Below are 19,313 nucleotides of genomic sequence, written 5' to 3' on the forward strand. Positions count from 1 at the left end.
CTAGAACCAAAGAAAAAAAAGCTTGATACTTTTTTCGGAGCATGAATCTCCTTCAGTTCTAAATTTTATTTGTCCTTGGTCCGTTATAGTTTAAAGCAATTTTTTTCAAATTTTATAAATAGTCGTTTAATTATTGCACATATGTAGTCATGTTAATACTAGAAACATATTTTAACATATATATATATATATGTCGGCTCTCACTGGCTTTCACTAAATGTACAGCTGGAGACAGAGGGGGAACATAAGTTCCAGCCAATCCCAAAACTGAAGCTAACATGTTGACCACTCAAGCTAAATCCAAGCATGAGGCTGACATGATGGCCTCTCAAGCCAAGCCCAAGCCTAATGCACAAGAATCCAATCTCAAGCCCAAGGCAAGCCCTAGCAAGCCTCTCATGCCCAGGCCAGTTCATTTCCTTTTTCTGTCAAGAACGTCAATGTCTGGACAATCTGCCTCTTGATTCTAATGAGGACATCATCACTTTGTCTCCTGAATTTGGCAAAACCATTGTAACTCCACCTTCACTCTACCATCTGCTGCCTTTGTGGAGGATGTTGTCATGCCCCTGCTTGCTGACTTCACAGAAGACTTAGACAATTAAATAATGATACTTTTTACCGTGTAAATCTCTTATTTTAAGTTTCTATAAAGTTAGGTTATCTACCAAGCAGGTTTTGCCTACATAATCTATTGATATCATTAATATGGCGTACATTACCTGACCATATAGTATTCTTATTTTGTCTACGTTTACAAAAGATCACCTTTGAGCCTCATGCTAATGTGAAATAAAGCATATTGTAAAGCTGTCTCTGTCTCACCATCATTACACCAGCAGACGCAGACATAAAACAGAATTTAGGGTTATAATACATCATTATTTGGCATAAGGCATGTTGTTCACTGCATTATTAGCACATCAGTGTACTAGTAGTCCTAGCATTTCTGCACAAGTAGATTTGCTTCCTGGATTACTTTTATTACAAGCACTATTCCAAAAGCAGGGTGCAGTAATCAAATAGCAGTTAATCAAGTAATTGCACTGAATGTCACTATTAATCTCACACCAATAAAGACGTTATAAATTACATATAAAAAGTGGTATCTTTCCCCTGTAACTTTAAATGGCTCTTGCTGTCTCATTCAGATTGTGTATGTATTTCATCATACCAGTCTCTGTCACCCGAACTCTGCAAAAATCATTTCATATGGCTGGGCTTTCACGAATGTATTCCATCAGATGAATACTATTCTTAATTTGTATGCCAATATTTCCCTCCATCTTGGCCTTGTTTAACAGTAGAACAATAGATAAAACATGAGATCGATTTACGGAACACAAAGACTTACTTAAGAAACTAGAGTTAAGACTAAGACTACACATTAAGATTAAGATTTCTATTTCTATTTAATATTTACATTTGTATTTAACATTTACATTTAATATTATTACTGAAACTTAAAACTGTTACTTTTTATATTGGGTGCCACATAATGGTTATGTGTCCACAAACTTTTGCCCACATTTGATTTGTTTTCATCAGAAAGCAGCAAAATACGTTACAAATGTTGGCAAAAATCCTTCCCTAAATAAACAAAATAAATTATGAATCTATAGTCATGACATAACTTCACACAGTTAGCTAGCTATAATGCTGTAATAAATCCAATGCATCTAGTAAAGAGTGGACAAAATAAAACATTAATGATGGCTCATTAGATAAATTAGCTAGTTTCTGTTATGATTTTAATTTGGTGTTACAGGGTTAACCTGCCATAATTTCTGAGAGGACATCTGCAGTACAAACAGCTAATGTTACATCAAACAGCAGGAATCTGCATGCAGCAGCTCTCTGCAAGTCAATGCTTTCATATTATATAAATCTGTCCCCACAGACAGACTGAATCCTAGACTGAATTGAGCTCTACAGATGAGGTCTGCAGATAGAGGTGATTGGTTTGTGTGATGGCTGCTGACATCCCAAAACTTATTTATTTTCTCAGAGTATTAAAGATCATGCTGTTAACAATTTGTACAGCTGTGTATGCAGACCAGGAAACCTGAAAATAAATCTAATAGTGTCTTGTCTATTCTGAGCAAAATTTTATTGTAAAGAACTTTGACTGACACAGCGTGGTCAGAGGGCAGAGGCTCTCCAACTTGCATCACAGCTAGGCCTGAATAAGTAGGGGTCAATGTAATAAACTGTTAGACGAGGCATTCAATTATAATCGATCTGGCATTTATAAAATATAGCATAACAATTTATTAGCCTATATTGTTTGGGGTGGTTGAATAAATTATCTCTTAATGTACTGACAAGACCCATGCTTTTCAGATAACAGTTATTTAAAAAAAATAATCTTTAGGATTACTGAAAAAACCTTAATTCATCTGGAAATAACTACCTACAGTGCTAACGTTGCTTGTGTCACAGATGTAAGAAAGGCCTTTTTCAGAAATGATGTAATTAAGGTTTATTTTTTTCTTTTGCACCAAAAAGCTCAATTTATTTGATTCTTGATTCTATAATATAATGTAAGTGGGGGGTTGGAGAAAGTGTAGATGGGGAAATCTGGTTAAAGAGAACTTGAACAGAAAGAGTGGGTAATGCTGAAGGGAATGTAAACTATAAATGATAACTTTAGAAATCTAAAATGTATATCCTGGACTTATAGATGTCTGTAAGTCTGATTTGACCATTGTTAAGTGTGCTACAGAAGTCAAATTGATCTGAATTGAATTAAACAAAAAGAGGGGAAAATGAGCAGTGTCTGTTCAGAGTCTGCAGGATAGACATTTAAGCTGAAAGTACTATTTTTCTTTTTGCCTTAGTCTAATATCAAATTAGATAAAAACCAGATATTTTTCTGCTCATTTACCCTCTACAGGAGTAAAATAGAAGAAATTATTTAAATGTCCCCAGAATGATTTTAAAAGGTCTAGAACTGTGTAACTGATAAGTATTCACCGCCCTCTTTCTTTACTAAGTGAGTAACCCGTTCCAGTCAGCCAATTTAGGGTAGAAGAAATGTTCCAACAGGACAATGAGCCAAAACACAGGGTAAAAACTACAAAGGAATGGCATGGGAAAGAAGGTTTTTGTTTTAGAATGGTTTATGTGTATGCCAGATTTGGTGTTGAAGTCAAGTTCACCTGATTACTGATCACAGTCACCTGGACTCAGTGAACTACAGACTACACAGTATATGGACAGGGTTTCATGCCTGTAATTACCAAGCCTATCATTCTGTCAGCATCTACCTTGTTTATGATCTTGTTTCTGGTTCCATAATTATAGTCTTTGCTTAGTTTTTTTTGTTTACTGATCACCTGACTCTAGCCTGTTCACTGTTTATGATTTCGCCTGAAGGTCTGGTTTGTTGTCTTACCCTGCAGTTATCCGCCTTCATTGGGACTGGCGGTGGGAGTGAGTGTGGGGGTGGGTTTGGAGGGTGTTGTTGGTTGTGCCCATTGCTGCAGCCATTTTTAGAAATGAATAAATTAGATTTATTATAATCTATGAGAAATAACTCAAATATTAACAACTATTTTATTATAAATGAATGGATTAATTTTATTGAACAGATTAAACAGATGTAATTCAGTTCCATACAGATATTTTCAAATATAAAAGGAAAGGATCATAAATCTTCTTATAGGCAATGATTGCTTACAATTCCATGACTAATGACAGGTACATGTGAGAGGTTTAGCCTTGCATAAAATACTGTTTGCATTTACCATTACCCATTATCAAGTAGAACTGTAAAATAAAGTAAATGTTTTTTAAATGTTAACAACACATCATGAATGTAATAGCATCCTACAATTTCTCATGGAAAATTGTTTTTTATATTTGTTTTTACCTTTCGGTAAATATTTTAGTGTATCAGTGCTATTCCAGCAGGATATCGGGCATAATACTAGTTCTCAGCCTTTATCAATGTGTCCATGATCATGCTTAAACAAGACCAATCCCTCTCCTCTTTCTTAAGGTTTTATTTAGGGCCATTTTTTACTCCTTGTGTTTACTGTCTCAGGTTTATGAGAATCACATAGACATCCTTCCTACTAATTAATTAGCCTAATAGCCATTGTCTCGGAGTGTGGCTCAGCTGTATTCACTTCCGATCTTTGTCTCTGTCTTATGATGACCTGAGGCAGGAGGACATTTTCACCTTCTATCATTGTAGACTATTTCTAGTGGACAGCAGGGAGAGTTCATCCTTCCTCCGTTAGTTCTTTGTCCACTTTTCCAACCCTATATTCTATGTTTGACTAAAATTGCTTGTTTAAGCAATTTGCTTTCTAATACAAAAATAAATTAGCCCAAAATAACATTGGCTTGGAGTGTGTTTCATGTGCCCCCAACCCCATCACATATCTCATATTTCAGTGTCCACCCTATCCTCTTCTTTTTAGGGCTAATTTAAATAAACTCTTGAACTGCTATAAATGTGTCTAGGTTAGTGTGTGTGTGTGAGCAACCTTACATTTCCTGTTATTGTGAGTGCCAGACAGATTTATTTTAGCTTTTATTTCCTACATCAGATTTTCAGTGGGTTAAATGTTCACACTTAGTGTTAGTATTTAGTGCAATGGCGTTTATTTACTTGAGTCAAATCAATCCTTTTGGGTAGCCTTTCACAAAACCTGTGAGAAGCTGGAATTTTTGCTCATTCTACCTGACTCAACTGGTGTATCTCAGTCAGGGTTTTTGGACCCCCTTGCTCAGACATGCTTTTTCAGTTTAGTCCACAGATTTTTTATGGAATTCAGGTCAGGGCTGTGTGATGCCCACGCTAATAGTTTCGTTTTGTTGTCTTAAAGCTGTTTTGTTACTTGGAGGTATGCGTAGGTATTTTTGTCATGCTAGAAGACCCTTTTGTGATAAAGACTTAATTTTGTGGCTGATGTATTGAGGTTCTGATTCAGTATTCTTAGATATTCCTTCATCCTCATGATTACATCAACTTTCTGAAGTTCACCAGGTCCTTGGATTTTCCAGCAAACCAACTCCACAACATGCTGTTGCCAGCACCATGCTTCACAGTTTCACAAGGCCTCACCCTTTTACCTCTATACATGGGCTGATCATTGTGACCAATCAGTTTTTCAGAAATTTCTCCTAAGAAACAACCTGACCTGTGGAGGTCCATTTTTTGGAGAGGACATGGTTGAGTTTCTTGGATCTTCCCAGAAAGGCACTAACTCTAAACATAGTACCAGCTGCACTCCAAATTACTGTAAGTCCTCAATTTCTGAAGTTTTCTAGACCGGGGGTGTCAAACCTTATCCATCTGCAAAGGGCCGGTGTGGGTGCAGGTTTTCATTCAAATCAAGCAGAAGCCAGCTCTTTGAGAATTTGACATCCCTGTTCTACACTATTTCTAAACATTTGACCCACAAAAATACTGATTATAGTGCATTAAATCTGAATTGAGTCTCTAATTCATTGTGTTAAAATAACCACTAATGTGAACATGGTGGAGCCTTGCCATGCCAAAGGAATTTACTAACTGAAGTTAGAGAGTAAGATTGAATAAGATTAAATATCTTGAGTCTAGTGTATGTAACCTTTTGGCATCATCTGTACGACCTGTCAAAATATTAATACACTATTACAGTATTTAGTTTAATACAATACACTAAATAAAACACAAAGAACATACTAAAGTAGTGGTAATAATAATAATAATAATAATAATAATAATAATAATAATAACACAAAAAAAATCTTTTCCAACAAACGTCACTTTCCTTGTTTTTATTTATTCTTATCTTACATTATATTTTCTGAGAATCAGATGGTGAAACACAACAGCATTGATTGTCATGGGATGTTTCTTCCACCAGTCCAAGATGAAACTTATTTGTCCAGGCAAAATCACACCTCATTTCCCATTTGCATATTAATATACATTGCCATATTTACCTTCATGCCCCAAATCTCTATGTACCCTTGCATTTTCATCAACATCTGCCTCTGTATTAGAGGTAATGCTGATCACACTGAAAGTACTTTCTCATTTGATAATCTCTCTCCTGGTAAAATGGAATAAATCACTCCTGAATGGACTCTCCTGTCAGTAATCTGCTGCTGGACACTAATATATCTTTGCATGTCCTGGAGGGTGTGTCTCTGTTCTGACAGGACAGCTGACAAGGTAGGGGTAATGAGCTGCATGCATATTGTTTGTTTATACACAGGTGAACGCTGATTCTCTTCAACACCCACTGATGTCCACCTTCTTAAAAAGCAAAGTATGAGGAGATATAAATAGTTTACATATTCCTGTTGAAATGGCAGGTTTTTGTGTTGTAAAAAATAAAATTTAGATATATTGTGTCTGACAAAAAATTGTTACGTAAAGTTGCAACCATTAGAATAATGTAGCATGTGACTGTACTCAGAATTAACCAAACACATTCAAACTTCAAAATCAATTACCTGTCATCAGTGATTCACCCCAAATAAAGGTCAGCTCTTTCTGTAGGATTTCACTCTGTTTGCTGAAGCCATGGTCTGAAAAAAGCTTGCAAAGCATCTACAGGACCTTAGTGCTGTAAGATATCTAACAGGAGAGGGATACAAAAGAATTATAGGAACGTTAGATGTACCATGGAGCACTATCAAGGTCATCATGAGTGAAGAAAGTGGAGAAAATGGGTCACCAAAGTGACATTACCAAAAACAGGACATCCTTCCAAAAAACACTCAGAAAGTTGTGTCTATAAGTGAAATAAATAAGCAAATAGAAATGATGTCTGGTACATATGAAATTGATCTTTCTCCAGATTAACAAGTGATTGGCTACAAGTCCTTCTAGCATTTGTTGAATATAAAGTCTGTGTGGAGCCATGGTACTAGTGTGCAGGTTGACAGGGAGGTATGGGTTCTGCCCCAGCATAGCCAAATAACAAGTTCCTGATATGACCACACCACTGGCCCCCATTCTCCAAGTAAGTGCTCCCAATAGCTCTGGGCAGTTATCCTGAAAATTGGGGTTCTGACCACAAGAGAATGTCTTCCTCTTTCTTCTGGTGAAATGAAGTCTCTCTCTCTCTCTCTCTCTCTCTCTCCCTCATGCGTGCTTCTAAATGCGCTGATCCAAGCAAATGGCCACAGAAATGAGATCCTTAAAGGTGGCCCCTCAATCACTCTCTCTCTCTCTCTCTCTCTCTCTCTCTCTCTCCCTCTCTCTCTGTGAGTCCATCCATGATCTTTTCTGTTTCTATTTCTCCCTATCCATGGTAGAAAGCTGTGAGTAGTTAAAAAAAAAACAGGAAATAAAAAGCCATGAGAGGAAAAGTACACCCAGAAGAGAACTACAGTACACACACAACGAGTAGAAACACAAATCACTAGAAATTACTTGAGGTACACTCTCAACACATCGAAAAACAATATAGTTCAATAATCCAGGGAACATAGTCCTCCAAAACATACTGCAAACCTGGGGAAAAAAACTCAGTTTGAGCAATGAACTGTTTCAGTCTATGTATTTAATCTATTTATATTCTGCATTCTTGATTGCCTCTGCTAGTCTTTCTACCCTATGTTCGAATTTACAAACACTCAGGAGCACAAATAAGACACAAAGGTTTTCCTGTGTTTGTGGAACTTTCATGAATACCAAATTTCTTGTGTAAATGCGCATATGAATGATTTATGAATAAATCCATTCGTATACAGCTTGATAAATGAGGCCCAATGAATGAAGGTTATTGGAGACCTATCAGTATGATCAAACATAGGTTCTATGTATTTCTCTTTAATGTACTGCATGAAACTACACAGAATACAACTTGAACAATGATACAATCTGAAACAACATTAACTGATTATATGATGCAATCTGTGATTACTCTGATTTGGACCTTCCTTGATGTTAAGTCAATGGCCAATTTTATATCATTTTATGCAGTTTATCTGTCTAATGAGGGACTGTTTTAATCATGAAGCTAAACAATAAGACTACAAATTTTCTGTGCATGGACAAATTTGGAACAGCATGCTCGGCTTATGGCAGTCATTAATGAAACACTTTTAAACACCCAATAGCCCAGTAAGCAACCTGCAATTTGTGATGTCAGTGGTGGCATTAGAGCTGGGATAATCTATTTCAAGTCATGGAAAAAACAGTTGAGTACACTGGGTTGTCTGCCTAAACAAGAGCATGTGCTCGTACATCCTCTTTTACAAAAAACATCAGTCCTTTGGTTTTAGTCATTAGTGCACATTGCTTTCATCTGTATTTTTTTTTTTTGCATTTTTGCATTTATTTCCTAAAAATATCCTCATTGCTTACTAGAGGCTAAAATATAAAGGTAACACAGTAATCATTGCAACAATTTTGTTAAGATTTAATAAGCATTTTCTAGAATTTCAATCATTAAGATGAAACATGAGGGGTACTCATTGGGCAATCAGTTGAATGCTAACATTTCATACCGCAACATATTTTAATTTATTAACACATTTTGTTGTTATTCAGTGAACTTACTGTACATTTGGTTGTTTAAAATCTTTATCTGGTTTGTGTTAATCAGTGTAGTAATCACCTCTGGGATTGTCTTAATCATTATCTCGGAAAGTTTTTGTGTGTGTGTGTGTGTGTGTGTGTGTGTGTGGAGTAATCTCTAGTGTAATTATGCTCACTGATGTACTTTGTTAGGAACACCTGTACACCTGCTTATCTATGCAATTATCCAATCAGCCATTCATGTGGCAGCAGTTCAATGCAAGAAATCATATAGATACAGGTCAAGAGCTTCATTTAAAACTCACATTACATATCAGAGTGGGGTAAAATGTGACCAAACTGACTTTGGCATGGTTGATGGTACTTAAGAAAATGCTGATGTCCTGGGATCCATGTATAGCAGCCTCCAGTTAAACGGCAGTTCTGTGTACATAAACTACATCTTGATAAGAGAGATCAGAGAAGAATGTCCAGACAGATTCGAGTGAAATTAGAGTCAGAAAACCTGAAACTGAACTGGTTCTATATAATAATAGAATAAAAAATTTAGGTAAAATATTCATGAAAAAAACCCAAGCAATTAAAAAATTGCGGTTAAAAACCTCAGTTTAAAAAAATCCAGACAGTTGAAAAATTCATTTCACATTTTATGGCAATGCATGGTATCCATAAATATCAGTGTTACTTGTGTAAGCAGCCCACATAGGCCATGCAGCTGCATGAAAGCCAAGTTACAACTCTATAAGCACGCAAAATTCTATTCACAGTGAATTTTGAGAACATTCTCAAGTGCAGTTGCTGTTCTTTCTTTTTTATTGCAACAAAAAACATATCTACCAATTCGTTATATAAAGCCAGGGAGTCAAACAATTCAAGGTATGTGGGTAGGGTAGGTATGTCTGGTATGATCGTTTTATGATCGAGATAGTGAGCGTTATCTGCCATTACTTCATTCACTCCCACTGGTTTGCTAGTGACAATATAACTTAGCTTAGACATCAAAATGTGCAACATATGGAAAAGTTCAAATAAATCCCAAGTGAGCAATTTACAACAGATCATTGAGACATGTTTTTGCAACAGAACTGTCAAGAGCTTTTGGTCCATGTTAAAAAGTGCATTCGTATTCATGAGGCTCAAATGTCAAGTCAATACTGCCAATTAACTGTTCAACCACATCCTTTCATTTGTCACCAAACTACTGGGGGAGATATCAGGGTCAGTTGAACTTGTAAAAACAGTTGTAAAAAAAAAATAATTTGTGGATATATAAAAATGTGTCATTCACTAACATGGGCATGGGTGGGGTTAATCATTGTACTGAAGTCAGTCACTAGAGGGCCCCAGAGGCAGTTACGAATCCCTTTTATGACGTCCACCATTGTGCAACAAACTATAAAACTGTAGCCAAAATAACTTTTTATTTTGTGAAGGACGTTGTTTTGAAACATAGTTAGCTTGCTTACTCGTTACAAAAAGACCACACCCATTTTAAATAAGAATTAAAATTTCTTAATGGATACAAATACAGACTCCTGTTCCTGCCTGACAAGAGTGGAACCCAATGTGTGTTTTAGCTCTTGCAGAATGTAAACCTCAAGGTTCAGCATGTACTCTGAGATGCTTTTAGGTTCAACTTTATTGTCATGGTCAGAGTATGAGTACAGACACAATGAAATGCAAGTTGTTTATCTTACTGCTCACCACAGTTGTTATGAACATGTTCACAGGTGTTCATAATAAAATGGCAAGTGAGTATATATTTAATATCTGTGCTGAATATTCAATAGTCCAAATGTTCACAGAAAATCCAGATGTATCTATACCTCCAAACAGCAGTGGCTGATGAGAAAAAAGGCAAGAGGGGTGAAATATACACTATATTGCCAAAAGTATTCGCTCACCCATCCAAATAATCAGAATCAGGTGTTCCAATCACTTCCATGGCCACAGGTGTATAAAATCAAGCACCTAGGCATGCAGACTGTTTTTACAAACATTTGTGAAAGAATGGGTCGCTCTCAGGAGCTCAGTGAATTCCAGCGTGGAACTGTGATAGGATGCCACCTGTGCAACAAATCCAGTCGTGAAATTTCCTCGCTCCTAAATATTCCACAGTCAACTGTCAGCTGTATTATAAGAACGTGGAAGTGTTTGGGAACGACAGCAACTCAGCCACGAAGTGGTAGGCCACATAAACTGACGGAGCGGGGTCAGTGGATGCTGAGGTGCATAGTGCGAAGAGGTCGCCAACTTTCTGCAGAGTCAATCGCTACAGACCTCCAAACTTCATGTGGCCTTCAGATTAGCTCAAGAACAGTGCGCAGAGAGCTTCATGGAATGGGTTTCCATGGTCGAGCAGCTGCATCCAAGCCATACATCACCAAGTGCAATGCAAAGCGTCGGATGCAGTGGTGTAAAGCACGCCGCCACTGGACTCTAGAGCAGTGGAGACGCGTTCTCTGGAGTGACGAATCGCGCTTCTCCATCTGGCAATCTGATGGAGGAATCTGGGTTTGGCGGCTGCCAGGAGAACGGTACTTGTCTGACTGCATTGTGCCAAGTGTAAAGTTTGGTGGAGGGGGGATTATGGTGTGGGGTTGTTTTTCAGGAGCTGGGCTTGGCCCCTTAGTTCCAGTGAAAGGAACTCTGAATGCTTCAGCATACCAAGACATACCAAGAGAGTCTGGTGTGGATGAACTTGACTGGCCTGCACAGAGTCCTGACCTCAACCCGATAGAACACCTTTGGGATGAATTAGAGCGGAGACTGAGAGCCAGGCCTTCTCGTCCAACATCAGTGTGTTACCTCACAAATGCGCTTCTGGAAGAATGGTCAAAAATTCCCATAAACACACTCCTAAACCTTGTGGACAGCCTTCCCAGAAGAGTTGAAGCTGTTATAGCTGCAAAGGGTGGACCGACGTCATATTGAACCCTATGGATTAGGAATGGGATGTCACTTAAGTTCATATGCGAGTCAAGGCAGGTGAGCGAATACTTTTGGCAATATAGTGTATGTTGGTAAGAAAGCTTGACTTGAATTAATTTTGTACCCTAAACCTGATGAAGAGGAAAGCCATGATAGAAATGATTAATTCACAGTGTGCCCTGTCACTTTATATTAATTCTTTTTTAAACCTTTATCTGTGTTCATCTCAGGACAAGAAATGTGTGTCAGATAATGGTGGTACTGAAGATCAATTACAGATACAAGTATGTCTTGTCAATTACAGGAACAGGATTATTTAATATAAAGCAAATTGTTTTGCAGATCCAGAAATTACAGTTGATTGGACAGCTTAACTGACTGCAACCAAATGAAACAAATGGATATAGAGCTAGCATTCAAGTTAAAAGAATACGCTAACTGTAGTCAGCACATGTTAGCTACATTTGTCAATGTTTGTTTGTAAGTGTCTGTCCATATCTGGTTGTTATTTTTCACAACCATTGTCTTAACCAAACTTAACCATTAAAGTATAATGGTTAATACTATATAATAGCCTAATAGAAAACTATTGCTAGCTATAAATTCATACAAAATTAAAGTTAAAATTGAAATGAAAGTTTTTTTATTAGATCAAGCCAAACTAACAAACACAACTCAGAACTGTCTATCAAATGACATTTAACTATAAAAAAGCATCTCTTTAATCTGTCATGTATATGGCTCTTGTAAACTTCCATTGCAAACCTCCCAGTATGCCGGGGTTGTTACAAATGGCCAGACACATTATTGAAAGGCAGGTTTGCTGTGCCACACTTTTCAGTTTTTTTGAGACAGTCTAATAGGTGATGGGTAGCGATCATCAGCAAAAAGAGTCTATCAGCAAAAAGCAGAACTATTGTCTGTTCAGCCATAGTAGGGCTACTAGTTGCATTATTTGTGAACAGCAGTATCATCATTAACAATGGCAAGACATACAGTAAGAAGGTGCACAACTGTTGATTTAGCCAAATGCCTGAAGTCCTTTGTGTCTGCCTTTCTGTGGACCACATTGGTCATTTAATTGTCTGTCTATTTCCAAACATATCATTTACTTTGCCACAGGTGTTCAAAATCAACTCAACCACTTTCTTGTGGTTTCACCTATCGACCTCAAAATTGCTTGAATTCTTTTGCCCTGTGGTGTTGCTGTTGGCCACACTAAAACTCTTCAGGGGTTCCTTAAAATGTTTCAAATGAAAATAAAATTGCTGTACTAGCCACAGCTTTCATTTTGAAGACATTGATATTCTTACTTCAAGCCAGATCAGAATCCAGACAGTAATAGGTGTAATAAAAATTGAATGTAGTAGACAATATATTTCCAGAGAAACTGAAAGTTCTGGACAGATGTCCTTCATCAGCCATGCAAGCTTCTGCAAGTGCTTCTGAGTAGCTGATAGTGTAACAACTACAACAGCACCACAGATTAAGAAAACATCTGTACCCCTGCAGTTTTTCACAGTTATCAGCTATGGGATTGCCTGGAATTTTCACGTACAGCAGTCTCTAGTGTCTAAAATTACTACTCACTGGATTTTTTTGGTTTGTGCAGCATTCTCAGTAATCTCTTGAGAGTGTTATGCATGAAAATCTCCTCAGATCGGTAGTGAAATATTCAAACCAGCATATGACAAAGAAAGCATGCGCTCGTCAAAGAGATACCCCAGACTTTCTGGTCAGTGTAATATTTCAGTTGCCTTTTTCTAGATTAGACTGCACTTTCACAGTCAGTATAACCTTCACCTGTGGGGAAGATCCATGTGTTTGGCGATTACCTACAGTGAAACTGTATAACATTTCCTGCAGACAATGTGCTCATTAATCATTGGCCTGCTGTTATTAAGCTCCATAGCAATAGTTTCAGTATGCTGAACCATCCTGTTATCTGCCATATGACTTTAGAACCAACATCAGAATCTCCTGGCATTTTCAGAGAATTTGTGTTTTGGAGTCCTGATCTAATGTTTTTCCAGTGTAGCATCTTCCAATGTAATTGTAGTCTTTGAAGTTCAGTTGTGAATAATTTGCTCATAATATGCAATTATAACAGGTCTACGTTGTATGGTATTACTGGGCTGTTCTTCAGTCTTTAATGATGAAGTGGAACATTTCTAACTACTATATTGTTATTGTTATCTAACTCTTCTTTAGACCTTGAAAGGCTAAATAAAAACAACACACAGACCCCTCTCCCCAAATAACAGAGCCATGTGTACATGTATGCAAGTTAAACTTGCTGAGACACACAAAAAAGGAGTGAACGTAAAAAAAGAGCAGGAGCAGGATTAACACTTCCAGGCCCCTCTCCAAGTTCAGGCTGAGGACTAATGGGCTGTCCGCCTGCTGCTGCTATTGTCAGGGGAAGCCCAACAGCTCCAAACTAAAACTGTCAAAAGTGGCTGCTGGCAAAGGAGCATAGCACTGAGGATGTTATTGATCTGCTCGTGTTGGAGCAGTGCATTGCCTGACTACCCAAGGGTACAGCGGAATGGACCTTTTGGTGTCCGCTCCAGGTCAGGGGGACACAGAGGGCAGGAAGTGACCTGCTCCTCCACTCTTTCTAAGGACTAAATAATAAACTTTGAGTAAATGTTAAAATAACTGTTTGGCAATAGGTGTGATGGGTTTATGCCTCTATGTCTGTATTGGCAATCAATTTAATCTTCCTGGTACACTGGATTATTTATATATTTCATTTTTTTTGTATATTATTAATATGCAGATGGGACTTCACAAAAAGTGACATAAATTCAAAAGGCCAGGGTTTTAGTATAGGTGTGGCTATATTTTCCTCAATGGATATAAAATATATACACACCCCTGTTAAAATGGGAGGCAAAAAAAATTAAACCAAGATAAACTGAGATAAATTTCAAAAGGTTTTTCAACCACAATGTGAAATTACAACATATTTAAGCTAAACCACTAGGAAATGTAAAAGTTACAAAAACCTGGTTGCATTAATGTGCACACCCTTTTATTTTGTGTTCAAAATAAACAATTACTTTCACTGTGATATTCCAAAGTAATTATATAGCTGTCATCAATTAATCCCAAATAAACATCATCTATAGTTTCTATAGAATTTTCTTCATGTCTTCTTTGTTTCATTACTGCTAAAACCATTGTTTGTAAAGAGCTTACAAAGCATACATGGTGTTAAAAATCAGGAGAGAGGTATAAACAAATGTTCAAAATGTTATATGTACAATGTGGGGCATTGTGAGATTTAACATGATGGTGTTCCCTCCACCATAATGGTGAAAATAGATGGCACCCTCACCCTAGCCCTATTGGAGCACCATCACCTTGGCTTGACCGGTGATCCTAACCTGGAGGAGCTCTACTACCACACTGAATGACATGGGTGGTCCCCACATTCCAAGACTGACCTGCTCATGCACCTGGCCCATTCATACCCACTAGGCAGCCATCTGGGTGTCCACAACAGCCTGGAGAAGCTAAGGAGTGAATTCCATTGGACAGGCAAGCATGTAGAGGTGTGCAACTTCTGCCAGCAGTGCACGTCCCCTACTAAGCCCACACTTAGTCTCTGTGGACTATGCCACTTGGTACCTCAAGGTGGTCCCACCCTGAAAAGCTTCACCAGAAAACTCATCTACCTCTGCAGCAGGGATCCCTAAGGACCTCTGAACTGACTATAGTATGTCCTGTGTTAAACTAATGTCTGACCTTTGCAGACCATTCAGGTCAAACACAGTCCCAAACAGACGGTCTGGTTAGGAAGTTCAATTAAACGCTGGAGAGGATGCTGCGCTGGGTGGTAGATGAGGAGGAGAGGAACTGGGACCTCCTTAGTGTGCAAGACACAACAAGCATCTATGGGCTTCTCCCTTTTGAATTCCTTTTTGGAGGAAGACCATGAGGACTGATGGAAGTGGCCAAAGCGGCCTAGGAATAAAAGCCATCCCCATCCCACTCCATCATCGAATACATCTGGGGCATACAGGAGTGAACACATTAATGAGACTGTATATATAGGAGGCACATGTGGAACAAAGACAAGCATAACACTGGCCAGAACAACACCACATGTTCCAGCCAGGCAATCGAGTACTCGAGGACTGGTGCTGACTGCAAGTTCCTGGTCTGCACGCCTGTACACAGTACACAGACCTTAAAGGGCTGGGACTAGTGAACCACCACCTGCAACAGCCAGGTAGGGGCTAAACACCCAAGTATATCACATTAACGTCCTGAAGAAATGGAGTGGGCTTTTTGTTACACACCTGTTGATACACCTGGCCCTTGATAAGATCAAGACCATGCCTATCGAAGAAGGGCCAGGATGACAATGCCTAACAAAGAAGGGCCAGCCAGACCTGGTATGCTGGACCTTGGCAGCAGAGCAGGTGTTCCAGACCCTAAAGAAGAGGCTCACCAGCTTGATGGTGTTGAGAAACCTGAACACTGTTTGACCCTTCACTGTCCACACTGATATATCGCAGACAGGTCTGGCTACAGTGCTCTCATAAACCTGCAGCAGAAAAGAGCACTTGATGTGATATGTGAGTACAAACTGACCGCCACAGAATGACACTGCTGTGGACTGAGAAGCTCTGACCATAAAATGATGTAATTGGAAAGTTTTTTGTACTTTTCTACTTTTTTCAAGGAAAAAAAGTATCAAGCACCTCCCTAAGAAGAAATGAAGAATAAACCATGAGAGGATCCATCCTGTTCTAGGAGACACCAGATAGATCATAAATCACATTTCTACAATAGTATTCTATAAAGTCAGACAGTAGTACTGTAGGTGTGTTGAATGGATGTTCACTATGAGCACTCTAGTCTTTATGATTACAGGAGCAGTTCTTAGGTACAAGTCTATAGTATCCAGTTTTGGCATTTTTTAGGAAAAAGAATAATATTTACTTAGTTATCATTACATTTTTGTTAATCAGTTACTGGATGTAACATTTTACTAAATGATAGTTCAAAGAAAAGACAGAAAATCCAATTACTAGTATACTTGAGTTGTAAGTATACAACTCAAGTTGTATACTTAATACAATAAAGTTGTATTACTTAGAATACTTTTTGAGTGCAGCATTATTTGATAGTGTTTTTATTAGCTAGAGCAGATGTGGTTGTGTCACTGCTCTTGCTGGTTAAATTCTGTGCTGTTGTTACTGTGTGTGTCGAGTTAAATGTTCTCCCCATGTTTGAGTGGGTTTCCTCCAGATTCTCACTTTTCCTCCCACCTCTCAATCTTAAAAATGTATTTTTGTATTATTTGTATGTTTCGTTATACCCCTACTGTGGAAGGAGGCATTGCCATCCACGCCCATCAGAATAGAAATGTTTCATTATAAAATGAAGGTGATGAGTCAGAATATTTTTGTAATAATTTACAGTGACCCTTCCCTCTAATGGAACTTTGTAGGGGCTGGGTTTGTCCCAGTCTGACCCTTCCAACATTTAATCAGTAAAAAAAAGTAAAAGTTGCTCACACCACCACCACAAAAGAGGTTTTTCCATTCAACCCATATAAAATACAGTATATTGCCTAAGGTTTGTGGATACCTGATAATCACAACCATATGTGTTTTTTAAAAAATCTCATAAGTTAAGTTGTCTTTATTTGTCACATATACATTACTGCACAGTGAAATTCTTTCTTCGCATATCCCATCCTTGGGGGTTCGGATCAGAGCACAGGGTCAGCCATAATACAGCACCCCTGGAGCAGGTGGGGCCTTGCTCAAGGACCCAACGGTGGCAGATTGGCGGTGTTGGGGCTTGAACCTTGATCTTCCGGTCAACGACCCAGAGCCTTTACCACTTGAGCTACCACCGCCTATTCCAGATTTATTCACCCTTTACTGTTCTAATAACCTTCACTGTACTGGGAAGGCTCTGCCACAAGAACATTAGTAAGATCAGACAGTGATGTTGGTTAAAAAGGTCTAGTATGCAGTCAACATTCCAATTCATCCCAATGGTGATCACATAGGTTAAAGTCAGGGCTCTGTGCAGGACCCTCAGCCTGTTCCATATCAATCTTGAAAACCATGTCTTTATTAACCTTGCTTTGTACACAGGGGCATTGCCTTCCTGGAGCAGGTTTGGGCTAGGCTTAGTTCCATTGAAGGGAAATCCTAATGTTACATCATACAAAGGCAATTCTAGACAAAGTTTTTGGCAAGAGTTTAGGAAAAGGCCACACATATGGGTGTAATGGTTAGGTAGATACATATATTTGGCCATATAGTGTATTTTTCAACATTGCTCATACAGTTTATACAGTTTACATATGTATAAGCTACAATGACATTGACTAAGTCTAAAATTGGATAGAGTTACAGAAAAGAACTAATCAAACCCAAAGCATTCTACCCTAACACATTCTAGTTTTCTATGTTTTCCCACACTTAGAATGATTTCTTCACTAAGGCATCTGAATATAGACTATATGGATTTATATCAATTTTTATATCAAAATAGTAATTAAAAGGCAATTTGTAAATAAAACAAGTTTACAAAATATATGTTGCTACCTTTTGTTTGTTTTTGCATTAAAATAATATCAACTTGTTTTTGTAATTTATTTTTATTAAAACTTTTTTTTATTATTATTTATAATATAAAGTAGTATGAATAAATAACTTACTTGAAGAGTAGTGTAGAAAAATAAGTAGTTTATTACAAAGTATAAAACAGATATGAGTTATCATGAAATAATAATGACTTAGTACTTAGTACAGAGAGAACACCCAGCTACCACATCTAATAGCATATCTATTTTTGTAAAAAGCTAGGCTGCAGAAACCAGTCTGACTGAGGATGTGGAGCTGAATGTGCGAAGATTGAGGTAGTAAGCTGCTTATATATATGCATAGTTTTTTTTTAACAAGGAGGTTTCAATTATTCTGAAAAATAAGGGCAATTTTAATAAGGTATGCAAATCTTAAAATCTATGCAAATTAAAAGAAGGAGGCGGCAATTCTAAGAAAGCAGGCAATTTTTAGAAGCTATGCAAATTGAAAGGAAGATAAATAGAAGGGATTTTCATGGGACTTTCATTTTTCAGGTTGTTTAGTTTTTGCAAGTAAATAGTAAGTAATAGGTAATTGGAGAAGACCCTGGACCACCCTGTGATGTGTCTGCTTAGAGGAGGATTCTGAGTTCTGACAGTTTGTGTATAATAGGTCTATGTTATTACTTTTTTGATCATTGTGATCATAAATCAGGTTCCTCTGCCTGGTACCACTGATTACATTACCCAAAACCCTTGAATGTTTAGGTCTGCCATTTACTCATGTGTTCAAGTATTTTGGCTTGCCAGAAAAAAATGTGAGTAACTGTTAAGTACAGTTCACATCTCATGTCTACAGTAGCTTTATTTCAAAGCTGGGAGTGGCCATAAGTCTCAGCTCTGCCTATCACCCACAAGCTAGTGGTCAAGTGGAGCAAGCTGACAAAGACTGTATATACCTCCAGTTGATAGATTTTAAACAGGACCCAACATCTGAAAGCAAACAATCCAGAGTTCCAGGACCAATTAACTTATTAATGATATTGCTCAAATGTTCTGATACCTCTTTCTCCCCCTATTCACTTGCCGAATTGGTCACCCCTCATTGTCCTTATTATGTAACTAATGATCTATAGCAGCAGAATTAATTTAAAAGCATACAGAAACATTCTTTCCAGTTTACTGAGAAATGCATCCAAACTAATTGGGCAAAACTACATCATGCAACAAGCTAATGGCCAAAAAAACATTGCCAATACAACAAATGATTTCATCAAGTTTTTAGAAGGAAAAGTTTTAGACTGACCAAGTTAGAGACTGACCTTAACC

This window comes from Hemibagrus wyckioides, linkage group LG04, assembly GCF_019097595.1.
Source record: "Hemibagrus wyckioides isolate EC202008001 linkage group LG04, SWU_Hwy_1.0, whole genome shotgun sequence".
Classification (NCBI taxonomy): Eukaryota; Metazoa; Chordata; class Actinopteri; order Siluriformes; family Bagridae; genus Hemibagrus; species Hemibagrus wyckioides.